Raw genomic sequence first — 7415 nt, 5'->3', positions numbered from 1 at the left:
CAAGAAGTAAGCATTGGTTTATCAGAATGGACGATTATAGAAAACTGGTAATAGAGTTAGAACAAGCCAAGCCAATGATATGGGACCATACACATCGAGACATCAAAATCAGATCTGAGGACCAAATAGAGTGTAAAAATGGAAGCACCAGAGATACAAGTTCGTCGCATGTGCTATACGACATTCTCAAATAATTGAAAGAGTCCATCAGCCCTTTTTCCTTCAAAGAACAAAAGGTTCTTGTGTATTCTTTTATGTCTCAAAAAGAAAATGCCCGAAACCATAAGCTGAGCTCTTTTTTTTCTGAGCTTTCTCAGTAGAACTATGATCAGTGTGTCGTCTGACGAGTTCATTTTGTCAATTGAAGTGTTGAATAGGCCTACTTCTGAATTTGCGCGTCTCGTTTCGTATTTCACCACACGCCAGTCCTGTGAGATTACCTGACGTTTCTAGTTTCACGTTTCTTGTTTCGAGTTTCACCTTACGCGTTTTACTACATGTCCTATGTGAGGCCGGCCTTACTTTTCACTTTTGAGAAATGGAAGGGGAAAAGAATCTGCTGCCGTCTCTTTTTAACAATAACTCTCATATATATGGGTTCACCTATTCAAGTGCACAATTGAAATACAGCAGCACTTGGTCTGGCAAGAGGGGGAAAGGACGACAAATCAATGTCCCTTACGAAATCTAAATGCATTTTATATCTGTATAAAGTTTTCAATGAAAGTACCATTCTACAAGTTTTAGTAAGCAGGTTTAAAAAAAAAAAACTGCGCTTGCAAAACAAGGTCATAAAGAGCCAAAATTAAGGATTACAAGAGAGCGACAAAGCCAAAAAAGGAGGGGCGATAAGGACAGAGATATCCTAAAGGAAAGGCGCAAACCACATACACCCAAAGATCCACTGTCATTTCCTTATAAAACAAGTGTCAAAGTCGACCCACTCACAATACTTAAGCCTTTGGAAACATCGGCCAACGTAAAATAAAAACACAAGATTTGTTTCCAATAGTTTTAATACAACATTTGTCATTAGAATATTCATATGTCAGAGGAGCATTCACAGCTTAAGAAAGCTTAAGGGGAATAATAGCTGACGCTAAAGTCAGCTCTGCAGCCATCGCTGACCCACATGATATTGGCCACAAAACCATAAGTGGTTCCGAGAGTGCAGGGGGCCGCAGACTTGCTTGGCCACTTGCATGGAGTAGATGCAGGAGGCGGAGGGTAGAATCTTGGTGGCGTACTTGTTCCAGCTGCTCACGTTTACCGTAGCGGTGCTGGTGGCGCCTGGAGATCGTAGATGGAGTTTGCCATTTAGTAGTGGATAGGATTGACAGTTGGGGTTAAGTAAGAGTTTTACAGCACTGGCAATACTATAAGGTTATAAAAATGCCGAAGGTTAAGCTACAAGACAGCAAAGAGAGACACAAGGAGAAAAGGGACAGCGAAGAGAGAAACAAGGAGAAAATGATGAGACGTTGATAAGAAGGAGTGAACCAAAGCACATGCCAACAAGCCACTAGGAAAAAAGTCATGTCACTTTGAAGCGAAAGGGGAAAAAAAGAGAAACTGTCTTCTCAAATAAAATCGTTTGAGTAGGCGTTTTACGGCATGGGTTCTGTTTTTAAATTTCATACAAAGATCCTTTCATTGGTGAATTTTAATCGGCTGGGGATGGAGGGCAAGCCAAAACACTGCACGGAGGAACTTGAACCGAATTCTCAGTTGGTACGTTTCTAAAAAATACATTTTATAGTTCTTTTCCCTGAAACATCGGTTACAAAACAAATACATTGTATTTTGTGAAATCTTAAGTCCAGAATACCCAGTTGGTAGCAAAGTGTTTAAATGTCGAAAAAATACTTTCCTGGTTTTTGCAGGTTTCCTTACATCTCGAAGAAAATGCGTTTGCTTAGCTGGCGTCACTTACCTTTGACATAACAAATATTAAAGTCGGCACGGCAACCATGATCCACCCACACTGTGGAGTTCTAATTGTAGAAGCCGAAAGATTTATCCAGATCGCAACTGGCCGCGGACTGCCGATCTTCAACGGTCATGTTAAGGAACAATGCAGCTCTGGCCACCTTCTTCTCGGCGTACTTGTAGTTCCAACTTTCCACCCTGAGTACTTGGCACTCGGGTCGGCCTCACTAAGGAGTAAAAGAGCGAGGCGATAAAAAGAAAAAGAACCCCCCAAAACGGACATTTTCTGAAAAGATGTAAACATTTCAAAAAGAGATACGGTTCAGTCAAGGTTCTCACCCAGGAAGCATATAGCAAACGCTGTGAAAGTGAAAATGAGCATTTGTCTGAAGGAACAATAAAATTTTAATATTCGGTACATTACATTTTGATTCTAGACATAAATCAGTGATCTTACCTGGAAGATGTGAGTAGTTGGTAGGGGCTCTGGTGGGACGTGCTCCTATACTAACAAATAGTAGTTGGTAGGGGCTCTGGTGGGACTTGCTCCTATACTAACAAACATGTCTTTATACCAGCTTTGCCTTTTTAGTGGTTGTTACTCTCGTAATCGTAGCACTTAATCTTTGAGACGTGCGACGCCGTGTTGCAAGTGCGGTGAAACTCACCTGGGAGGTAGCAAACGTTAAGTCAGCACGACAGCCGTGATCCACCCACAAGGTGGCTTTCTGGTAGCCGAAGGATTCACCCAGGGTACACGCAGCAGCGGACTGCTGATCTACGACGGTCATGTTGAGGACATACGAAGCATCTTGTACTGTCTTCTCTGCATACTTGTAGCTCCAACTTTCCACCCTGATTACACCACACACAGCCTGGCGAGTTAGAAATATGGCAAAGAAAGAAAGCAATAAAACTCGATACATTTCTGAAGCATCAAAGATAATATTTTCTCAATCGGAGTTATTCATGTGGCCCTGAGAAAGAAAAGCAAATAGCTTTTTCGCGAAGGAACAAACATTCGGCACTTTATACTTTTGCTCCCCCCCCCCCCCCCCCCCCCCACTCTTGAGTGGGCGATCGTTTTTTACCTTGCTCCGTACACATCGCCAGTAGACTTGTCCATGGCGATTGTAGCCGCGTTTATAGCGGAAACGTTGGTGCCAAGTCAGAGCCATCCATGGTATAATATAGCATTTTCTCAGTGCGTTGTGCTAACCGTGTCTTCGGGGCAGTGCAGAAGTTACTGAATAATGGACATAGCACTTGACGGATTTCCTTTGCTAAACATTGACGAGTTTCCTGCCACCTTGTTCTAAATAAGATATTGGCAGCTCAACAATAAAGTCGGTGTATGCAATGTATACACTGAAGTTGAAATTGTGAATACGCATGTAAATGTAAGGCAGCGTGGTGGAATCAGGCTCTCGTCAATTTTTGGGCATGTAGAGTTGTTGGTATCATCTTAAAGCTTATTCACTTGTCTTTATTTGATTGGAAAAAAATATTCATTTATCTTGAATACAAGTCGAGATATTTGGAAATGAAGGAGATGGGGGTCATCCATTTTCAGAGGTAAAGTTAGTGAGAAATGGCCGCCAAAGTATAGTTATTTCCTGAGCTTAAGAGTCCGTGGTATTACACTTTTTGAGCCTTTAATAGACATTTTTCAGAAAAATCCACACAGAAATGAGTTCTTTAATGGACATGAGAAAGGTGTTGAGTCAAAAAGTAAAATTTTATAAAAGTTGAAAAACCTGCCGAAAAATGAAAATTTCTTCACTTTGATTATTTTGATGAGAGCCTGATTCTACCACGCTGCCTCACAATAAATAGTTTTTACCATATTTTGAAAGATTCTATAAATGTCTGTTCTTGGCATTTACATGACAAAAATTGAGTAGATAAAGGAACTTACTGCTCGTAAAGGCTCTAGTTTTCCCAAAAGTACTCACGGCTTGCTTGTGTCGCAGCCAGGACGGAGAAGAGGACGAGGATTACAGCGGCGTTCATCTTGTCTTGCGTGAGGACTTGATGCAGCGTCAGCAGAGATCTGCTCTTGTGGCTGACTGAAACTGCTCATGGTTTATATTCGAAAAGTGGTCATCCGGTGTTGACATACTTTTTCACCAGAAAATGGAAAGTGGTATTTTTGACACATACATTTTCAACCTGTGAAAGTTTTTGTTGAAAGTGTTTTGCGCCTTTGGTAACTCAGTCTTAATTTCTTTGGAAGTGCGCCGTTTCCACAATGTCTGTTATGGCCAATCATGAGTATGTCGGTACGCCGCGGTAGGGACACGGGGGTACTCAGCAGAAAATCTCCATCATGTTGGAATTAAACTCCCGTTTTTCATCAAAGAACCAACCCACCACCCCGCATTAAATTGCTGATCCAGCAAAAGTAAAGGTCGCAGAGTTACAAAAAATTTTTTTTTAAATAGAAGATATCACAATACATTTTTTTATAGAGTTAGCATCAGAAAGTAGAAGCAGATCGCTTGGAATTAAGGTAGTATAATTCACATTTGCGTAGTAACTGAAAGAATATGGGAATTGAACTCAATTCTTTTGCGTGCATCGACAAGGCGCTTAATCGCTACTTCACAGATACTAGTAGCTGCAATGCCATTGATCTGTCAATTGCAAAAACTCGAGACACGAGATAAATATGACTAAAGCCACTCCTTCCCGGTGTCTGCATCTAATTTTTTTCCAAGTACACGTTAGATAAAATTTGTTGGAGCTAAAAACGAAGCTCATCACCGTGAATCCTTCTTTTTTTTTTAAAGGAAAAGTCCCACGCTTTTTGGATGTTGCAACAAACAGACACGTGTTATTTTTAAAGGGAAACACTCTGTTTCCCAAATTTTCAGCTCTGTAAAGTCAACAAACAAGACAATAACAATAATATGAGCAACCCTGAAGGTCGTCAAACAGCATTCACTTTTTAATTCTGTCTGGTCTGTCTGTCTGTCTGTCTGTCTGTCTGTCTGTCTGTCTGTCTGTCTGTCTGTCTGGATAAATTCACAGGTGTATGGATAAATGCTGATTATGAAAAAAAGATCATTTTTCTTTGTTGGTAAGTGCTTTACGGCGTTCGCAACTGTATAAGGTCATATCAGCGCACGGGATATAACTGACGTGTTAACACTTTTGTTGACGTCACAATCGAATCCGATTTAGTTGGAAACAAGTCCAAACATTAAGTGGAGGAAAAAGAGAGAGGAATTGGGGGGCTTTCTTACTGCTCTTTGACTAATATCAATATCACGAGGTATGGGGTAGAAGTTCAAGTTGTAGAATTGTTATTTCTTCCCGCTAAGGAGTGTTTGCCAGTTTGGTATTTAGTCCGAACATAGAGTGCCACAACAACACAAAAAAAACAACCAATCATACAAAAAACAACATCGATACTGATCTGTAAAAAATTGATAGAAGCCATTGCGCAAAAGTTGGAGAGTTTATGTTCCATAGTTGAGGAAATACTTGACAATCAGTTGCGCCACAATTTTTTGACTTTATTATAGTAGCGTCCTGCAGCCACCCACAATGCTAGGTAGATAGATTGTCCTTCCTCAATATAACGCTGCTGGTCATTAGCGCTATGTATTTAATTCACTACGTACCAATTCCTGAGAAGACCATAATACTTTTGTTGAGACCAAAGCATATCTTTGGCAATCTGCATGTGATTCAAACTGCCCAAAACGGCCATCCATTGTCGAAGAAAAAGGTGGCTGTCTTAGGCAGGTAGCCAGTTTACACAGTGTCATTTTAATGTAAAAAAATGTGGGGTAAATGGGAAATAGCCCTTTATATAGGTAAGTATTTTATACAGGTGGCCAATAGGGCTGGTTAGGATGAACTTAGATGTTTCTTAATTACAGTACATGCCCAACACGTCCCTATCAATATGAACCGACAGATTAAACAAGAGTTTACATCACATTTAATATTTCATTGCCGTAAACATAAAAAACTTCTTTCCAATGTGCTTGAATGAACGTTTTGTTCTGTAGGTTTTCTATACTGAACAAAAGCACTATCAAAATGGACATATCCTTCGTCTCGCTTCATTTGTCTAAACACATGTGTTAGTAGAGGGTTTCAATATGATCAGGAAAGTTCAAGGACGTGTTTGTTGTGTGGCACTTCGCAAAAGAGGCCCCCCTTTTACCTCACATTCGAAAAATATACAAAACCCAAGATGATATCAAACGAAGGGTCTTTGCTATGAGCATGACTTGTAGCCGGTCGATGGTTCAATTCCTGGTTCAGCCTTTTTCCCCTAAGTTCATTCTGTTGCAAGTGACAACGAGATAGTCAAACAGAGTAATGAGGACGTTATGTCATTCACACCACTGTGTACTAGGAGCTTGTCTTGGTAACACAAAAAGCAACATGACAATTAAATAAATTATACGTAGCTGGCCATACACATCAGTACGCATTATTAAGACCCTCTTTGACAATTTGTCAGACCGTGCAACATCACTTGAACGTTTTTACTGCTTCTTTTTCTGAGCTTTTCCAGTAGTTTAACATCGCTTCTCGGACCTCCCTGCAATGAAACACTCTCTTTTCATTAGGGATACCTGATTTGTTTTGGTTCCAAGCCAGGTTTTTATGTCCGGCTCCCATCTTCTGTTCGGTCTCTCCACCGTCCTCTTTTGCTTCCTACTTCAACTTCCAGGGGAAAAAATGTTTCTGGAGTGAGTCATGTTGTTTGATTTGCTCTAAGCAGCCCAGTTTCAATTTCATGACGTCCTTGAGTAGTGGGGGCGTTTCTATATCTGTTCTTTTTATACTTCTCATTTTAAATATTTAATTCTTCAATTTACCTGCCAGCATCACACATTGTACAACATTTTAACTGCTTAGTGCATGACTCAGACATGCGCCATTTGAAAAACAAAACAAGATGTATGGCGGTTTCGTTAAGCAGTCGATCATTTTTCATTTCTTTAGACGAAGTGGTCCTAATAGATAAAAACCGCCCCCTTCCCCCGGGGGACGCTCCACTCCAGTAGGCACAACTAAGATCGATAAGAAGACAGGGTTAGTTGACTCAACATGCCAAGTACAACCAGGGATACAACACAGCCGATAACACATTCTTCCCTTCTAGGAATCGAACTCAACACCATTAGCATGTAAAATTAAAATCTCTACCAGTACAACACAGACATTGTCACTATTCACTCACCAAACCTTCCACTAAACTCTGACTTTTGCAAGTTTGTTTTGGTGTTTTTTTTACCCAGGTACAGATACAATGATGAGAGAGGGGCATTTTTGTATCCCAGTGTAATTGAATTGTTGGGACACTTGGAGAGAGAACAAAAGAGGAAGAGAGAGACAGATAGAGAGGGAGAGAAAGAGAGAGAGAGGGGGAGAGGGAGAGAAAGAGGGGGATAGATAGATAGATGGAAAGATAGATATATAGATAGATAGATAGATAGATAGATAGATAGATAGATAGA

The 7415-nt window shown here is 40.5% G+C and overlaps 1 pseudogene; it reads right to left on the bottom strand.

The window, feature by feature from the left end:
• Positions 1–700: 700 nt before the first annotated feature.
• LOC101847601 lies at positions 701–4012 on the bottom strand (annotated as a pseudogene).
• Between the last annotated feature and the right edge of the window lie 3403 nt (positions 4013–7415).

The sequence above is a fragment of the Aplysia californica genome, unplaced genomic scaffold (genome assembly GCF_000002075.1).
Source record: "Aplysia californica isolate F4 #8 unplaced genomic scaffold, AplCal3.0 scaffold00417, whole genome shotgun sequence".
Taxonomy (NCBI): Eukaryota; Metazoa; Mollusca; class Gastropoda; order Aplysiida; family Aplysiidae; genus Aplysia; species Aplysia californica.
Note: the sequence above shows the minus strand (reverse complement) of the source record. Positions and strands in the feature narration are given on the sequence as shown.